At 43.2% G+C, this 20,267-nt stretch overlaps 1 protein-coding gene across 3 annotated transcripts in view; it reads right to left on the bottom strand.

The window, feature by feature from the left end:
* Positions 1 to 20,267, bottom strand: part of LOC139381546 (adenosine kinase-like) — a 285,897-nt gene that overhangs the window by 263,022 nt on the left and 2,608 nt on the right. The window lies entirely within an intron of this gene.

Raw genomic sequence — 20,267 nt, 5'->3', positions numbered from 1 at the left:
CTGCTAACTTCATATTAGCTAGTTATATTGATGCATTTATCGTTGTAACTTTAAAAAGCATTTGTAGCTAGCCAACTAACAGCTATGGAAGCAGATGAAAGGACTAGCTAGCGGGTCCGGCTGTCAGAGAAGGGAGTGTAGACTACTCTGGATAGGGTAGGTACCTTGGTAGGAGGACATTATGAAAAGATTATCTAGTTCTAGTCCCTAGCGAGAAAAACTGGGGACAGAGAGAACAAAATAATATTCAGTGCGGTCTAATTTGAGAATAACACAGCCTGTGTGTGTTTGTCCTCGGGGGCCGTGAAACTCTGTCTGCTTATGAAGAGGTCCCAATGAATGTCCCAGGATAATAAGGGTACATCCTTGAATACCATGGATTATAGGTGTACCTATGTTAACTAATTTTGAAAACAAAGTTTAAAATGTAACAATGTATAAACCTATTAAAACTGGAGCAGGCCAACCCCACTGGTTGTGCAGGTTTCTGTTCCAGCCCAGCACTAACACACCTGATTTAATATATCAAACCTAATTAGTTGATAATCAAGTGTGCTATTGCTGGGCTGGTACAGAAGTCTGCTCACACAGTAGATCAGGGATCAGTGGACTGAGGTTGGCCACCTCTGCTGTTGTTCACCTGACGTTACGCTTTAGTAACAATAACCTACTTGTCACTAAGATGTCCAAACTATACATATACAAGTTAGTTTATTTGTACACTTTGTTTTTTTGTGTCAAGTATAATTTCAATTTAAGACTTTGCCGAGTTCTAGTTCATATAAGTTAATCAGTCAATTGAAATAAATTAGGCCCTAATCTATGGATTTCACATTACTGGGCATGGGCGCAGCCATGGGTGGGCATAGGCCCATGACCTTGGGAGCCAGGCCTGGGCTGGGGTGTTACACATGTTCTGCGGTTGTGAAGCCGATTGGACATACTGCCAAATTCTCTAAAATCACATTAAACATTACAAATTGTGTGACAACAGCTCTGCTGGACATTCCTGCAGTCGGCATGCCAATTGCACGCTCCTTCAAAGAGATCTGTGGCATTGTGTTTTTCCACAACTGTGGAAGTATGCTTGGGGGTCATTGTCCATTTGGAAGAACCATTTGCGACCAAGCTTTAAATTCCTGACTGATGTCTTGCGATGTTGCTTCAGTATATCCATACCATTTTCCTTCCTCATGACACCATCTATTTTGTGAAGTGCACCAGTCCCTCCTACAGCAAAGCACCCCCACAACATGATGCTGCCACCCCTGTGCTTCACGGTTTGGATGGTGTTCTACGGCTTGCAAGCCTCCCCCTTCTTCCTCCAAACATAAAATCAAATCAAATTTTATTTGTCACATACACATGGTTAGCAGATGTTAATGCGAGTGTAGCGAAATGCTTGTGCTTCTAGTTCCGACAATGCAGTAATAACCAACAAGTAATCTAACAATTCCAAAACTACTGTCTTATACACACAAGTGTAAGGGGATAAAGAATATGTACATAAAGATATATGAATGAGTGATGGTACAGACCAGCATAGGCAAGATACAGTAGATGGTATCGAGTACAGTATATACATATGAGATGAGTATGTAAACAAAGTGGCATAGTTAAAGTGGCTAGTGATACATGTATTACATAAAGATGCAGTAGATGATATAGAGTACAGTATATACGTATGCATATGAGATGAATAATGTAGGGTATGTAAACATTATATTAGGTAGCATTGTTTAAAGTGGCTAGTGATATATTTTACATCATTTCCCATCAATTCCCATTATTAAAGTGGCTGGAGTTGAGTCAGTGTGTTGGCAGCAGCCACTCAATGTTAGTGGTGGCTGTTTAACAGTCTGATGGCCTTGAGATTGAAAAACAGCTTGTCTCTCGGTCCCAGCTTTGATGCACCTGTACTGACCTCGCCTTCTGGATGATAGCGGGGTGAACAGGCAGTGGCTCGGGTGGTTGTTGTCCTTGATGGTCTTTATGGCCTTCCTGTGACATCGGGTGGTGTAGGTGTCCTGGAGGGCAGGTAGTTTTCCCCCGGTGATGCGCTGTGCAGACCTCACTACCCTCTGGAGAGCCTTACGGTTGTGGGCGGAGCAGTTGCCGTACCAGGCGGTGATACAGGCCGCCAGGATGCTCTCGACTGTGCATCTGTAGAAGTTTGTGAATGCTTTTGGTGACAAGCCAAATTTTTTCAGCCTCCTGAGGTTGAAAAAGGCGCTGCGGCGCCTTCTTCACGATGCTGTGTGGGTGGACCAATTCAGTTTGTCTATGATGTGTATGCCGAGGAACTTAAAACTTGCTACCCTCTCCACTACTGTTCCATCGATGTGGATAGGGGGGGGGTGTTCCCTCTGCTGTTTCCTGAAGTCCACAATCATCTCCTTAGTTGTTGACGTTGAGTGTGAGGTTATTTTCCTGACACCACACTCCGAGGGCCCTCACCTCCTCCCTGTAGGCCGTCTCGTCATTGTTGGTAATCAAGCCTACCACTGTTGTGTCGTCCGCAAACTTGATGATTGAGTTGGAGGCGTGCGTGGCCACGCAGTCGTGGGTGAACAGGGAGTACAGGAGAGGGCTCAGAACGCACCCTTGTGGGGCCCCAGTGTTGAGGATCAGCGGGGTGGAGATGTTGTTGCCTACCCTCACCACCTGGGGGCGGCCCTTCAGGAAGTCCAGTACCCAGTTGCACAGGGCGGGGTCGAGACCCAGGGTCTCGAGCTTGATGACGAGCTTGGAGGGTACTATGGTGTTAAATGCCGAACTGTAGTCGATGAACAGCATTCTCACATAGGTATTCCTCTTGTCCAGATGGGTTAGGGCAGTGTGCAGTGTGGTTGAGATTGCATCGTCTGTGGACCTATTTGGGCAGTAAGCAAATTGGAGTGGGTCTAGGGTGTCAGGTAGGGTGGAGGTGATATGGTCCATGACTAGTCTCTCAAAGCACTTCATGATGACGGAAGGTAGTTTAGCTCAGTTACCTTAGCTTTCTTGGGAACAGGAACAATGGTGGCCCTCTTGAAGCATGTGGGAACAGCAGACTGGGATAGGGATTGATTGAATATGTCCGTAAACACACCGGCCAGCTGGTCTGCGCATGCTCTGAGGGCGCAGCTGGGGATGCCGTCTGGGCCTGCAGCCTTGCGAGGGTTAACACGTTTAACATGTTTTACTCACCTCGGCTGCAGTGAAGGAGAGGCCGCATGTTTTGGTTGCAGGCCGTGTCAGTGGCACTGTATTGTCCTCAAAGCGGGCAAAAAAGTTATTTAGTCTGCCTGGGAGCAAGACATCCTGGTCCGTGACGGGGCTGGTTTTCTTTTTGTAATCCGTGATTGACTGTAGACCCTGCCACATACCTCGTGTCTGAGCCGTTGAATTGAGATTCTACTTTGTCTCTATACTGACGCTTAGCTTGTTTGATTGCCTTGCGGAGGGAATAGCTACACTGTTTGTATTCGGTGATGTTTCCAGTCACCTTGCCCTGATTAAAAGCAGTGGTTCGCGCTTTCAGTTTCACGCGAATGCTGCCATCAATCCACGGTTTCTGGTTAGGGAATGTTTTAATCGTTGCTATGGGAACGACATCTTCAACGCACGTTCTAATGAACTCGCACACCGAATCAGCGTATTCGTCAATGTTGTCTGACGCAATACGAAACATATCCCAGTCCACGTGATGGAAGCAGTCTTGGAGTGTGGAATCAGATTGGTCGGACCAGCGTTGAACAGACCTCAGCGTGGGAGCTTCTTGTTTTAGTTTCTGTCTGTAGGCAGGGATCAACAAAATGGAGTCGTGGTCTGCTTTTCCGAAAGGAGGGCGGGGCAGGGCCTTATATGCGTCGCGGAAGTTAGAATAGCAGTGATCCAAGGTTTTGCCAGCCCTGGTTGCGCAATCGATATGCTGCTACAATTTAGGGAGTCTTGTTTTCAGATTAGCCTTGTTAAAATCCCCAGCTACAATGAATGCAGCCTCAGGATGTATGGATTCCAGTTTGCAAAGAGTCAAATAAAGTTCGTTCAGAGCCATCTGCTTGGGGGGGAGGAATATATACGGCTGTGATTATAATCGAAGAGAATTCACTTGGTCATTATGGCCAAACAGTTCTATTTTTGTTTCATCAGACCAGAGGACAACTCTCCAAAAAGTACAATCTTTGTCCCCATGTGCAGTTGCAAACTGTAGTCTGGCTTTTTTTGATGGCGGTTTTGGAGCAGTGGCTTCTTCCTTGCTGAGTGGCCCATCAGGTTGTGTCGATATAGGACTCGTTTTACTGTGGATATAGATACTTTGTACCCGTTTCCCCCAGCATCGTCATAAGGTCCTTTGCTGTTGTTCTGGGATTGATTTCCACTTTCCACACCAAAGTACAGTCATCTCTAGGAGACAGAACACACCTCCTTCCTGAGCGGTATGACGGCTGCGTGGTCTCATGGTGTTTATACTTGCGTACTATCGTTTGTACAGATGAACATGGTACCTTCAGGCATTTGGAAATTGCTACAAGGATGAACCAGACTTGTGGGGGTCTACAATTTTTTTCTGAGGTCTTCTTTTGATTTTCCCATGATGTCAAGCAAAGAGGCACTGAGTTTGAAGGTAGGCCTTGAAATACATCCACAGGAACAACTCCAATTGACTAATTTTCCAAGCTGTTTAAAGGCACAGTCAACTTAGTGTATGTAAACTTCTGACCCACTGGAATTGTTATTTGTCATGCAAAGTAAATGTCCTCACCGCCTTGCCAAAACTATAGTTTGTTAACAAGAAATTTGTGGAGTGGTTGAAAAACAAGTTTTAATGACGCCAACCTAACTATGTTAACTTCCGACTTCAACTGTGTGTATAAATATAAAAAAAACTACATTTGACATTTTGTCACTTAGCAGACACTTATGCAGAGCGACTTACAAAAGTGAGTGTATACATTTTTTGTACTAGTCCCCAGTGGGAATCTAACCCACAACCCCGGTGTTGCATGCCCCATGCTCTACCAAAAGAGCCACATTGTACTATATTGGTCCTGAGGCAGCAGGCCGGCTGCACAGTAATGTTTTCTATAGGTCATAGGTCACAGAGGAGAAAACAGCTTGGGGATGTGATGAAAGGAGGAGTACGTCCAAAATGGCAATCTATTCCCTATATAAGCAATAATTTCAAAAGTAGTGCACTATATAGGGAATAGGATGCCATTTGGGACTCAAGTGGAGAGGGTGATGAAAGGAGGAGGGTGAGGTGAAAGTGGTTTCCCCCCAATTAAATTGTTTGTCAAAGCCTTCAAAGGGTTAGTCAGTTTGTTTCAAATCAATAGTCAGTGAGAAGGCTTGTCCCGACACCAGACATCATTAATTCTCTCTTGCTCAGAAATAGATGTACTTCTCCTTCAATGCCTGAAATGTAGTGAGTGCCTCTTCTCTGTCTGTTGATACCTGTGAGAAAGCATCACAATGAATATCTTCTAATTAGGATAGAACATTCGGGCATTAGGATGGAGTACTAGGTATTAAAGATTGAGAAAATGTTTAAACTACAATGTATAATATGTTTGACTGTCCTCTGATGCGTGCACACAGAGCAAATAGCCTGCGTCACTGCTTGGTATGGCAAGAGCACCGCCCTCAATTGTATGGCGCTACAGAGGGTTGTGCAGACAGCCCATTACATCACTGGGGCAAAGCTCCTTGCCAACCAGGACATCTATATCAGGCATTGTGGAAGGAAGGCCCGGAAAATCGTTAAAAGACGCCAACCACCCAAGCCAGACTATTTTCATTCCTTCCGCACGGCAATCGGTACATCAAGTCTAGCACCAACAGGCTCCTGAACAACTTCTACCCCCAAGCAAGAAGACTGCTAAATAGCTACACATACGGAGTTAACCCATCTTTATTGACCTTTTTTTTTTAAACACCGTCTCGATGCACACTCACTCCATCTCCTAACTCACACATACATTTATACTGACTACACACACACTCGCAAGCTGCTGCTACTGTTTATATTACATCCTGTTGATTAGTCAGACCTTCAGTTTCCACATTGTTATGTTAGTCTTAATCTAAAATGTAAAAAATAATTTCCCCCTTCAATCTAGACACAATTACCCGACAATAACAAAGAGAAAACAGGTTTAGACATTAGCAAACGTAATAAAATAAAAATCACTGAAATATCATATTTACATACAGTAGAATGAGTAGGTGTCCAAACCTTTGCTTGGTAGTTACTTTTACTATTTTCTACATCATAGAATAATGAAGACATGAAAACTATGAAATATTGTGTAAGGTGCTGTAAAAGCTAATTATTAGCTCGTCGTCACAGCTAAGGCTGGAAAGAGCTAACAAGAACCTTGATAGTGCTGCTGCAAGTTGGTTATCATTATATATATATATATATATATATATATATATATATATATTTATATATTTTTTTTTAAGTCTGTCACATCTGAATGTGGAATGTGTTTTGTTGGTTGAAAAATAAAATAACTTTAAATTGAAAAAAATAAATAATGTAGTAGCCAAAACAGTGTTAAATCAAAACAATTTTAGATTCAAAGGAGTCACCCTTTGCCTTCTCAAACAGCTTCATGAAGAATGCTTTTCCAGGATGACAGAGTTCCCACATATGCTGAGCACTTGTTGAATGCTTTTCCTTCACTCAGCGGCCCAACTCATCCCAATTGGGTTGAGGGATTGTGGAGGCCAAGTTATCTAATGCAGCACTCCATATCTCTCCTTGGTCAAATAGCCCTTACACAGCCTGGAGGTGTGTTTTGGGTCATTGTCCTGTTGAAAAACAAAATGATAGTGGGACTAAGCACAAACCAGATGGGAGGGCATATCACTGCAGAATGGTGTAGTAGACATGCTGGTTAAGTGTGCTTTGAATTCTAAATAAAATCACTGACAGTGTCACCAGTAAAGCACCCCCAAACCTCCATGCTTCACGTTGGGAACCACACATACGGAGATCAACCGTTCCCCTACTCTGCGTCACAGAGACACGGCGGTTGGAACCAAAAATCTCAAATTTGGACTCCATCGGTCAAATGTCCATTGCTCCTATTTCTTGGCCCAAGAAAGACTAACTAATGAACAGATCCTCTGCAGCAGAGGTAACTCAGGGTCTTCCTTTCCTATGGTGGTCCTCATGAGCCAGTTTCATCATAGCACTTGAGGGTTTTTGAGGCTGCACTTGAAGAAAAAGTTCTTTAAAATGTTCTGCATTTACTGACCTTCATATCTTAAAAGTAATGATTGAATGTTGTTTCTCTTTACTGATTTGAAATGTTCTTACCATAATATGGATTTGGTCTTTTACCAAATAGGGCCATCTTCTGTATACCACCCTTGTCACAACTACTGATTGGCTCAAACGCATTAAGGAATGAAATGTCTAATTAACTTAAAGGCACACCTGTTAATTGAAATGCATTCTAGGTGACAACCTCATGAAGCTGGTTGAGAGAATGCCAAGAGTGTGCAAAGCTGTCTCCACTATTATTCTACAATGTAGAAAAATGGTAAAAATAAAGAAACCTTGGAATGAGGTGTCCAAACTTGACTGTTACTATTGGCACACCTGTATTTGGGGAGTTTCTACCATTCTTCTCTGCATATCCTCTCAAGCGCTGTCAGGTTGGATGGGGAACGTCGCTGCACAGCTATTTTCAGGTCTCTCCAGAGATGTTCGATAGGGTTCAAGTCTGGCCTCTGCGTGGGCCACTCAGACTTGTCCAGAAGCCACTCCTGCATTGTCTTGGCTGTGTGCTTAGGGTCGTTGTCCTGTTGGAAGGTGAACATTCACCCCAGTCTGAGGTCCAGTGCGGTCTGAAGAACATTTTCATCAAGGATCTCTGTACTTTGCTCCGTTCATCTTTCCCTTGAGCCTGACTTGTCTCCCAATCGCTGAAAAACATCCCCACTGCATGATGCCACCACCATGCTTCACCGTAGGGATGGTGCCAGGTTTTCTCCAGGCGTGACGCTTGGCATTCAGGGCAAAGAGTTTAATCTTGGTTTCATCAGACCAGAGAATCTTGTTTCTCATGGTCAGAGTCCTTTAGTTGCCTTTTGGCAAACTCCAAGCGGCTGTTATGTGCCTTGTACTGAGTGGCTTCCGTCTGGCCACTACCATAACTGCCTGATTGGTCGAGTGCTGTAGAGATGGTTGTCCTTCTGGAAGGTTCTCCCATCTCCACAGAGGAACTCTGGAGCTCTGTCAGAGTCACCTCCCTGCCCAAGGCCCTCCTCCCCCGATTGCTCAGTTTGGACAGGCCATTTAAGAATGGAGTCCACTGGGGTTCTTGGGGACCTTCAATGCTGCAGGCATATTTTGGTACCCTTCCCTAGATCTGTGCCTTGACACAATCCTGTCTCAGAGCTCTATGGACAATTCCTTTGACCTTATGGCTTGGTTTTTGCTGACATGCACTGTCAACTGTGGGACCATATAGACAGGTTTCTGTCTTTCCAAATCATGTCCCATCAATTGAATTTACCACAGGTGGATTCCAATCAACAATGATCAATGGAAACAGGATGCACTCATTTCCAGTCTCATTGCAAAGGGTCTGAATACTTATGCACATTTTGAAAAGTACACATTTAATATAAATATACAAAAATAAAAACCGTTTGTTTCATTATGGGGTGTAGATTGAGGGGAAAAATGTATTTAATCCTTTTCAGAATAAAGCTTTAACCAAATGTGGAAAAAGGGGTCTGAATACTTTGACTGCGCTGTATCACTCCAGTATCCCTACACATTGTAAATATGGTACTGAACCTGTATATTGTATGCTTACTTATTGTGTTCATATTTGTTTTTTCTAGTATTAAAAGTGATTGCATTGTTTGCTTTGAGATAGAGTGCAAGAAAGGCATTTCAACTTGTGTATGTAACATTGAAACAAACTACAAAGAGGGGTGAATGTTTATTATCATATTATTTTCAACAAGAGTTGTTGCAAATGTCACTTTTTATAGTGCACTACTTTTGACCAGAGCACTTAGTGAATAGGGTGCCCTTTGGGAAGTAGCCATAGAGACGAAGGACTCAACAAGTTTAACCATGGACTTTGCGCCATTGACTACCATTTTAAAAAGTAGTCAACTGGGTGGAGATTCCTACTGGTTGGAATAGATCAGCCAATGACCAGAGCATGCTCTTCGTAAATGGCTTTTAAAATTGTAATATATATATCTGACACCTAGAGGCCAAAATAAATGACTAGATTTGGGTCAGAACTCCAGCACCAATATTAGCTTTCAAACACAAAAGAAAATTGACATATAAAATGTCGATAACCTCAATGGCGCTTCACATGCCATAATGGCACAGATAAAGATGAGCTCTCTTTCCATCTCTGTGGACGCGGGCCAGGTATCTCATCCCAGGGTTCTAACAAAATTCAGCCCATCCAGGCCACGGGCCATTAGCTAGCATTAATAGGACTGGTGTGGTCCTTGAAATAAACCAACACTTGAGGATATTTGGTCATGGAGGATCAGTTTATATTCTCTCTGAAACAGGTCACCGCCGCTACCCAACCACTGGTTTAGTCTGCCTTATGGAGGGGTCGTAGCGATCACACACACACACATTTGTGCATGTATTTACACTGAACAAATGCAAGTGTTGGTCCCATGAGCTGAAATAAAAGATCCCAGGAATGTTCCAGACACCCTTATAGCTTATCTCTCTCAAATTGTGCACACATTTGTTTACATCCCTGTTAGTGAGCATTTCTCCTTTCCCAAGATAATCCATCCACCTGACAGGTGTGGTGGAACATTACACAGGTGCATCTTGTGCTGGGGACAATAAAAGACAACTCAAATGTGCAGTTGTCACAACACCACAGATGTCGCAAGTTGAGGGAACTTGCAATTAGCATGCTGACTGCAGGAATGTCCATCAGAGCTGTTGCCAGAGAATTTAAATATATTTCTCTACAATAAGCCGCCTCCAATGTAATTTCAGAGAATTTGGCAGTACGTCCAGCCAGCTAACAACCACAGACCACGTGTATGGTGTCATGTGGACAAGCAGTTTGCTGATGTCAACGTTGTGAAGTGCCCCACGGTGGCAGTGGGGTTATAAGCAGAAATAAGCGGCGGACAACGGACACAATTGCATTAAAACATCAATGGCAATTTTAATGCACAGAGATAGTGACAATATCCTGAGGCCCATTTTTTTGGAGGGGGCCCATCTATTTCCAGTCATGTGACATCCATAGATTAGGACCCAATTTATTTATTTTAATCCACTGATTCCATTATATGAACCCGGTAAAATCTTTTAAAATTGTTGCATTTATATACACACTTTTGATCAGTGATTAGATATAATACACTAACTTGACTGTGCCTTTAAACAGCTTGAACATTCAGAAAATGTCATGACTTTAGAAGCTTCTGATAAACTAATTTACATAATTTGAGTCAATTGGAATTGTACCTGTGGATGTATTTCAAGGCCTACCTTCAAACGCAGTGCCTCCTTGCTTGGCATCATGGGAAAATCAAAAGAAAAATCAGCCAATACTTCAGAAAATAATTTAGACCTCCACCAGTCTGGTTCATCCTTGGCAGCAATTTCCAAATGCCTGAAGGTACCAAGTTCATCTGTACAAACAATAGTACACAGGGATAAACACCATGGGACGACTCCGCTGTCAAACCACTCACGTAGGAGATGCGGTCTGTCTCCTAGAGATGGACGTACTTTGGTGCGAAGTGTAAAATCAATCCCAGAACAGCAGCAAAGAACCTTGTGAAGATGCTGGAGGATACCGGTAGAAAACTATCTATATCCACAGTAAAATGAGTTATAGCGACAACCTGATAGGCCACTCCGCAAGGAAGAAGCTTCTGCTCCAAAACCACCATAAAAAAGCCAGACTATGGTTTGCAACTGCACATGGGGACAGAGATCATACTTTTTGGAGAAATGTCCTCTGGTCTGATGAAACAAAAATAGAACTGTTTGGCCATAATGACCATCGTTATGTTTGGAGGAAAACGGGGACGCTTGCAAGCCAAAGAACACCATCCCAACCATGAAGCACGGGGGTGGCAGCATCATGTTGTGGGGGTGCTTTGCTGCAAGAGGGACTGGTGCACTCCCCAAAATGGATGGCGTCATGAGGGAAGAAAATTGTGGATATATTGAAGCAACATCAAGACATCAGTCAGGAAGTTAAAGCTTGGTCGCACTTGGACAATGACCCCAAGCATACTTCCACAGTTGTGGCAAAATGGCTTAAGGACAACAAACAACAACAAAGTCAAGGTATTGGAATGGCCATCAAAGCCCTGACCTCAACCCTATAGAAATTTTGTTGGCAGAACTGAAAATGTGTGCGAGCAAGGAGGCCTACAAACCTGACTCAGTTACACCAGCTCTGTTAGGGGAAATGGGCCAAAATTCACCCAACTTATTGTGGGAAGCTTGTGGAAGGCTTCCCGAATCATTCCATGTTTAAATTGTTTAAGGCAATGCTACCAAATACTAACTGAGTGTATGTAAACTTCTGACCCACTGGGTATGTGATGAAAGAAATAAAAGCTTAAATAAAATCACTATTAGTCTGACATTTTGCATTCTTAAAATAAAGTGGTGATCCTAACTGACCTAAAACAGGGAATTTTTACTAGGATTATAATGTCTAGAATTGTGAAAAACTGAGTTTAAATGTATCTGGCTAAGGTTTATGTAAACTTCAACTGTGTGTGTGTGTGTGTGTGTGTGTGTGTGTATATATATATATATATATATATAAAAACATTTAATTATTTTGAGAGTGTGTGTATATGCATGTTTCTATGAGAGCAAGAGAGACAGGCTTCTTCTCCGTCTAATCTCCAGGGAGGATTGAGATTTGAAGCAGTCTGAATACAAAGCCTTTGAGACCTCTCGTTCTCTCATCTCAGAGGTTGCTACCAGCATCCTGCTGATGGGGATTCATAATGCGCTGAGCGCGTGTCATATATATATATATATATATATAAATAAAATCAATTGCAGCTCTCCTGCTGGGGCAACCAGTGTGAACTTTAAAACACACAGGGAGTGCTTTGCACCACTCAGGTCTCCTAACAGCACTGCTATACGCATGTGAGGATGTGATCTCTAGCCAATCGCACATCCCAAATGCCACCCTATTCCCTACATACTACCTTGGACCAGAGTCCTAGTCCAAAGTAATGCACTATAAAAGGGACTAGGGTTCCATTTGGGACACAATTATAAAGCTTCAAAGAGGGAGGGGGATTCAAAGAAAACAGCTGTGAAAGAAATAGCTGTGAGGGAGAGCATGCTCTCAACTGCTCTCTGAACATGCTGTACATGTGCAATTGAGACACCCACATCGTAATTATAAAACACCAGAACGCCCACATGCATAGAAATGTGGGTATATTTGTTCCACCCATAATCAGTTCAGTGGTGTTTCGTTGGTGGTTCTAGCGCCAGCTGCTGGCAGAGACTGCCAATAACAGGGGGATATTACTATTAAAGGAGAAGGACATTTAATTGACTGCATCAGCCATCGTGAGACAGCATCATGCTTAAAATACAGAGGAGACGAGACATAAGGAATAATAACCAATGTGATTACTGACTGATGTTAACCAATGCCACAATCTAGACATATTTTTAAATACCTGGGGTGGCCCAGGTTTTATAACCACTAAAACCTGGGCCGCTAAACTAGTGGTTAGAGCATTGGGCCAGTAACCGAAAGATTGCTAGATTGAATCCCCGAGCTGACAAGGTAAAAATCTGTTCCTAGGCCATCATTGTAAATAAGAATGTTATCCGACTAAATTAAAATAAGTAGGATTCATGTAGGTTTTGATAGATTCTGACAGCCTCCTAAACTCAACTGAATATCTCAGTTGAGAGCTTTGCCTTTCGGGGGGGGATAGTGTGATTTAATATACAACAATTAATCATTGCAAGGCTGAGAAACATGGCAGTTGAGGTGTGCTGTTTTGTCTGGTGTCAATGATGGATGTGGGTCTATGACCTTCGACCTCTACGTCCTGCTCCCTGACTCAGCATGACCCGAATGGGTTTCTATAGATGCCTTCAGTACTGTACTACAATACATATAGATACAGCACTCTGTAAAACAGACTGACTGGGGTTGGGGCTGTAGTGTGTGAGATTTAGTGGTCTATCTACACACTCAGCCAAGCATGAGTGCATCCACTGAAGTGGCACGATGGATAGCACATGCAGCCTGACACGCACGCTTGCATGCACACAGACATGCAACGCGCCGCCAGACACAGCCGTTCACTCCTTCCCTGCCTGACACACCAGGATGGATTCGTTGGGGGTTTCCAACACTCACGATTCCCTCGTTAGAAAGAAGGAGGGATAGAAACAGAGATTGAAGGAGGGGGAATAGAAAGAGCAATAGACATAAAGAGGGAAGGACAGAGGGAGGAATGAATACAAATAGGGGATTCAAGTGTGTTTACAGAGCCAAATGTATCACACAGACAGAGCCAGGAGCCATAATGTTTAGGTTGTACTCGGAGACGAGAGGCAGGAAGAACCTTTGTTCTTTTCTTCACAGTAAGCAGATGGAACTGCACCACACCAGCAGGTGAGTGTGTGTCTGTTTACGTGTTTCTGTGTGTGTACACAGGGGGCGGTGTGTGTGACAGACGAAAGGAGAGGCACCTCCACTGATCTCCTGTGTCGTGTGCGATGATCCTCAACCCTGCCTGATCCCCCCACCCCTCTCCCCCACTGCAGAGTCAGCCCGGTCACCATAGGGCTCTGGTCAGAAGTAGTGCACTGTCGGGACTAGGGTGCCATTTGGGACGCAGTGTCTCTCCTCCCAACCATCCATCCATCTAGAATGCTAATAAGAGCCAGCTACTAAAACACACCGACACACAGTCCCTTGCATAATTCATACAGCAGCAGCGGGTCACTCTGCATAATGAGCAGTTTACTCTGGTTCTGGATGCCATTGTGACACCGCTAATCTGCATTTAGCACAGAGGAGAAAATAAAACAGAACGAGGGATGAGCGGAGAGCTTATGAACTTAATTGCCGTGAGCAAACAACCTCTGAAAGTGGCCATGCCGTCAGTGCTAAGATGAGAAAGTAATCCATTAATGGACAGACGGAGGCGACATAAAATGAATGTGTGAACAGGTCCAGTTTAGACAGGAAGCTGTTGAATGTTTCCCTGTGGGCCTTCACTGAAGATGAGATTACAAGGTTTCATTCAGTCATCTAACAGACTAATTTAATGTTCTAGCCTAATTAACAGTGCCTATGCATTTTAGTCATAGTGAATGTGACTCCACAAAGCCCATTTAACATAAGAGAAAATAACATATACTTTTCATGGTTATTGTAATCTTTTGCAGATTTGTGTTTTATAATGTTGTCATGTTAAATCAAGCTAAAGAACAAAAATATATATATTATTTTTAAATCAACTTGTCACCTGCAGGAGAAAGAGGACAGCCAAGATATTCATTCTGTTTATCCTGCATGGTACTGTAATGTGACCATGAGGTCCCATTTCCAACCACATGGTGGCAGTGTCATACAGATAACCAAAAAAACGATTGATACATTTCCTTATGCATGTAGTTACATTTAAAAATGTGTTTACTCAGATGATATTAAAAGTGCATGAATAGGCTACTAAATGTAACCAACGCTGTTCAATTCATTATATCAAGTAAAACAAAAAGTCAAGATGCAACTTAAGTACATACTGCCCGATTTTCAAAGCAAAATCTGACTTCATGGTCACCGGCTTAAAAAGAGGACAATGTTAAGATGACGCCCAATTTTTCAGTTTTTGATTTGTTAAAAAAGCTTGAAATATCCAATAAATGTCGTTCCACTTCATGATTGTGTCCCACTTGTTGTTGATTCTTCACAAAAAAATACAGTTTTATATCTTTATGTTTGAAGCCTGAAATGTGGCAAAAGGTCGCAAAGTTCAAGGGGGCCGAATACTTTCGCAAGGCACTGTAACTACTGAAACCACAGCACATCCTGTGCAAGTCTCACCAACCATCACCATGCCCTCAAAAATCACTTCTGAAACACTGTCTGGAGGTATGCTTAGTATCGTTGAGTGAGCAGCATTCTTTGCAGCATCATTTGAAACCACATGCAATCATATGAACAGGCAATGAGCCTGAGGAGCAGTGGGAACCATTAGAAGAGAAGACTTCCATATATGGACGACAGACTAATGTGAACAGGCCCTGGATGCGTCCGAAATGGCACCCTATATAGTGGGCCCTAGTCAAAAATAGTGCACTAGGTCAGGGACTAGGGAGCCATATCCTGAGTCTGGTGGTTAGTCAGTGAATGATGGATTATCTGTACCTTATTCATACACTACATTTACTCTGAGGGAGTTTCCACCCCTTTTTTCAACTAAATCCTGTATTAGTCCAAGGTAATAACGAAGTAGGCCATTGTGATCGTACTAGACTGGAGGACAAGGCAGTCAACAATCTTTTGTTGCAACATTGATATACCTTTGATGATTAAAACAGCTATAGCGTTGAAAGAGGTCAATGTAGCTGGATCATGTTTGGATTAATGAGCATTTTCACCTGCTGTCCTGACTGAACAGTATCAGCTAGTATTCATAAAGCGTCTCAGAGTAGAAGCTCAAATATGGAATCAGTTTTGACTTGGACAGGGAGGACCTATTTGAATACAGTTATCAGACTAGTGGTGAACCATTGGCCAGAAATGACAGAGAGAGGAGAGTTGATGGCATAGAAACACAATTACTAGATATTGCACTGTACTATTGCGGAAGTCTGAAGGGATATACCTGTTCTAGTAATTTTATTTCTATGGCCAGATATGACCGGAAGGGGAGTGATGACGGCGTACACAGTACCAGAGATGGTTAATCTATAATGTTAACAGGATTATCTAGATAATTGAATTTAGACAGGACTGGAGTTGAGACCGCCCCGAGAGATATTTGTACCCCTAAAAAAAAAAATGGAAAAAGACTAACAGCACTAACCAGTTTGGGTTTGTGAATTTGGAAGTGGCACACAAGGGTAAGCTTTGATAAAAAGGGCTTGTTTGCCATATACTGCTAATCACCAAGCTCCAAGGTTAAGGTCCAGTTAGACAACTTGGCAGCATGTCAGACTTGTTTGGGTTGCTACAATCAGTGCAGACAAAGGGCTACCAAAAGTAGACCTAAAACTAGGCTAGTCACCACAAGCTAAGTGTGGCAGTACAGTAAACTCTACAACCAAACATGAACTTCATTGGTTCATAATACTAATATGGTCCAATGACCTGCAGTACAACATGTTGGGCACTGTGTTTAAGGAAAGGCATGACCTGGATTTGAACCTTTATTCAAAAGGATTTATCAAACTGTCCCCTTACTTTTTACTGTATGCCAGATGGCCCAGCACCACCCTCAGACAACTGCTTTCTATTGGTGTAATTCTCATTTCTGGAAAGGCTTAAAATGGAACAAGCAAGGAGTTCGGCAGAGCCAAGTACAAGCTAGCGAGATCCTATTGGCACGGTCTATCAAGCATTTGCATATTTCCGTTAGGGAACGCCTACTCTGAAGTGCGCGTGTGCAATAACTCAATTCGCACACCTAAACTTTTGAAAACGTTGGCAAAGGGTAAAGTCAATAAAAACATAACTAAAATCTGTTCGGAGCTAAGTTTTGGGAACAGAACTGTATTGAAAGCAAATGTTAAAAATCGATGAGAATTTGCAAAATGCTGGCCAAATCCATCGCGTTCCATCTTCTCCCACTGGGTTTCTGTGGAAACGCCAAGCGGATGCTTCACATTTATACATCCGGTGAAATATCTGTCTCATTGCTCCATCTGTGGGGGGCCAGGACAGAGTTAAGGAAACCCTGACTTTACTGATATCGATCATTACAATAAGCAGCCTATATTAAAGAAATATGAAGTTTGAAATTACATTTGTTTGCTAATATGGGTGCTTGTTAACAGGACAATTGATGGCTACAACCATCAAACTAGATCTAGAGTCGGCTTCCTATTTCGCAACAAAGCCTCCTTCAATCATGCTGCCAAACATACCCTCATAAAACGGACTATCCTACCGATCCTCGACGATGTCATTTACAAAATAGCACCCAACACTCCTCAGCAAACTGGATGTAGTCTATCACAGTGCTGTCTGTTTTATCACCAAAGCCCCTTATACTATCCACCACTGTGACCTGTATGCTCTCATTGGCTGGTCCTTAATACATAGCCGTCGCCAAACCCACTGGCTCCAGGTCATCTAAAAAGTCGTTGCTAGGTAAAGCCCCGCCTTATCACAGCTCACCATAGCAACACCCACCCATAGCACACGCTCCAGCAGGTATATTGCACTGGTCATCCCCAAAGCCAACACTTTTTTGGGCCGCCTTTCCTTCTAGTTCTCAATGACGGGAACGAATTGCAAAAAAATAAGTCAGATCAGTGCACACGCGCACTGAAGAGGCAGAAGCACAGTGGCTAGGAAAAACTCCTTAGAAGGTAGGAACCTAGGAAGAAATCTAGAGAGGAACCAGGTGACGAGGGGTTATACACTATAGTCTACAAAAATAAGGTTCACTAAATAGGTTTCCTCTATACTGAACTATTCCAACAGAGCCGGTCCTTGTGATGTGGAAACGGCGACAAAGAATGTAGCCATTGTTGTTGAGGACAGAACAGAACTGCATAGTATCTGTGATGCCAAAGATAACACTATTCTCTTTGTGTCTGATGTTCTGCCTGCTGGGGAGACAATTACACTGCTGATAAGGCTGCTTTACAGTAGAAGCACCACACCTGGACTACTGGTCAGTGATCTGGCATGCAATAGCACGAATAGTAGATCTCTAAAGGGTCCATGTAAAATAATACAAGCTTCAAACCAGTTTCACTTGGTAAACATTTACTTCATTATTCCACGGCACGCTTTTAGCCACATCTCCTTGTTTTCTTATGATGCAGAGAAAAAAATTCTCCACCCAAAGCAATAGCCTAAAACTTTCCATAATGCAAAGTTTTAGCATGAAGCGAACCTTTTTTTTTTAACGTATTACAGTACTACTGTGGATTATTGGTTTCCCCTTTTAGAGATCTCTAGGGAGTACCCTGCCCTCCGCAGCAAGCACATCACATGGTACATGGAAAAAGAGAAAATTAAAAGGAATTCAGTGCCCAAATTTTTTACACAAGCTTTTTGGCTATAGGTACACTATGTATCTATACAAAAGTATGTGGACATCCCTTCAAATTAGTGGATTCGGCTATTTCTGCCACACCCGTTGCTGACCGGTGTATAAAATCGAGCACAGGGGTATGCAATCTCCATAGACAAACAATGGCAGTAGAATGGCCTTACTGAAGAGTGGCCTCACTCAGTGACTTTCAACGTACAGTAGCACCATCATAGGATGCCACCTTTCCAACAAGTCAGTACGTCAAATTTCTGCCCTGGTCAACTGTAAGTGCTGTTATTGTGAAGTGGAAAAGTCTTGGAGCAACAACGGCTCAGCCGCGAAGTAGTAGGCCACACAAGCGCAGAAAACGGGACCACAGAGTGCTGAAATGCGTAAAAATCATCTGTCCTTAGTTGCAACTCACTACCAAGTGCCTCTGGAAGCAACGTCAGCACAAGAACAGGTAGTCGGGAGCTTCATGAAATTAGTTTCCATGGCCGAGCAGCCGAGCAGCCGCACGCAAGCCTCAGATTCCCATGCGCTATACCAGCCGTCGGCTGGAGTGGTATAAAACTTGCAGCCATTGTACTCTGGAGCAGCGGAAACGCCTTCTCTTTACTATCTGGCAGTCCGACAGCCGAATCTGGGTTTGTTGGATGCCAGGAGAATGCTACCTGCCCCAATGAATAGTGACAACTGTAAAGATTGGTGGAGGAGGAATAATGATCTGGGGCTGTTTTTCATGGTTCAAGCTAGGCCCCTTAGTTCCAGTGAAAAGAAGTCAACGCTGCAGCATACAATGGCATTCTAGACGATTCTGTGCTTCCAACTTTGTGGTAACAGTTTTGGGAAGGCTCTTTCCTGTTTCAGCATGACAATGCCCTCATGCACAAAGTCCATAAAGAAATGATTTGCCGAAATCGGTGTGGAAGAACTTGACTGGCCTGCACAGAACCCTTACTTCAACCCCATTGAACATCTTTGGGATGAATTGGAATGCCGACTGCAAGCCAGGCCTAATCATTCAACCCCACTAATGCTCTTGTAGCTGAATGGAAGCATGTACCTGCAGCAATGTCCCAACATCTAGTGGAACACCTTCCCAGAGGAATGGAGGCTTGGGGCCCCCCCAACTCCATATTAAAGCCCATGATTTTGGAAGGAGACGTTCGACGATCAGGTGTCCACATACTTTTGTCCATACAACTTAGTGTAGGTAGCATAGCTGTATCAAAAACAGACCACAGGCTTGTCATCTGAACTGCTGCAAGAGGAGTGTATTCACTATGAACCAAACAGATAGAGGGAGGGACAAATTCTCGTTTTCATTGCAAAACATTGCTATGGTGTGCACCAATGAATACGACCCAGGCAATGCAGCCTCTGAAGACCCTCCCACTCACCACACCCCATTTAGAATCCTATGGAGTGCTGACTTCAGAATGGAAAGACTACATATCAGACCATCCCTAAAATCCAGCTCTACTTTGGGTGTCAACAGAAGACATCCGAGGCTCATATATCCTCCTAACACTATGGTATTTTAAGTGCTGCCTAACCCCAAGGCTGAGAGGTTATATTGTTGGTGAATTTGCACCTTGTATAGTGAAGGGTGGAGAAGGGTTATTTTTGAGGGTGTGTAACTATCAGCTCCTCCAGCAGAATCTATATTTAGACTACACAGATGTTCAGAGAAAATCATCCCTCCACAGTCAAATGTCAAAGTAACAACTGCTGTGAAGTGCATGCAATTCAATAGTGCACAGCCTACATTTCAACAATATTATATTATTCAAGTCATCTAATTCCTTACCGAGATCCATATATTTCTAATAGTCTACCATTTGGCAGCTTGATTGGTGAACTGTAGCAGAATAATGGAGTCGGTGTCGGGGTGCATTCTTGTGCCTAACGGCCGCATCATGGTGGAAGTTGCATGGGTGTGCCATGGCCATGCTTGAGGACCTCCAGATCAAGTGCAGTTGCCCCGTTACGAAAGGCAGATTATAGACAACCAGGATATG

The sequence above is a fragment of the Oncorhynchus clarkii genome, chromosome 23 (genome assembly GCF_045791955.1).
Source record: "Oncorhynchus clarkii lewisi isolate Uvic-CL-2024 chromosome 23, UVic_Ocla_1.0, whole genome shotgun sequence".
NCBI classification, from domain to species: Eukaryota; Metazoa; Chordata; class Actinopteri; order Salmoniformes; family Salmonidae; genus Oncorhynchus; species Oncorhynchus clarkii.
The sequence above is the reverse complement of the archived record's forward strand: the minus strand, read 5'-3'. Positions and strand labels throughout refer to the sequence as shown.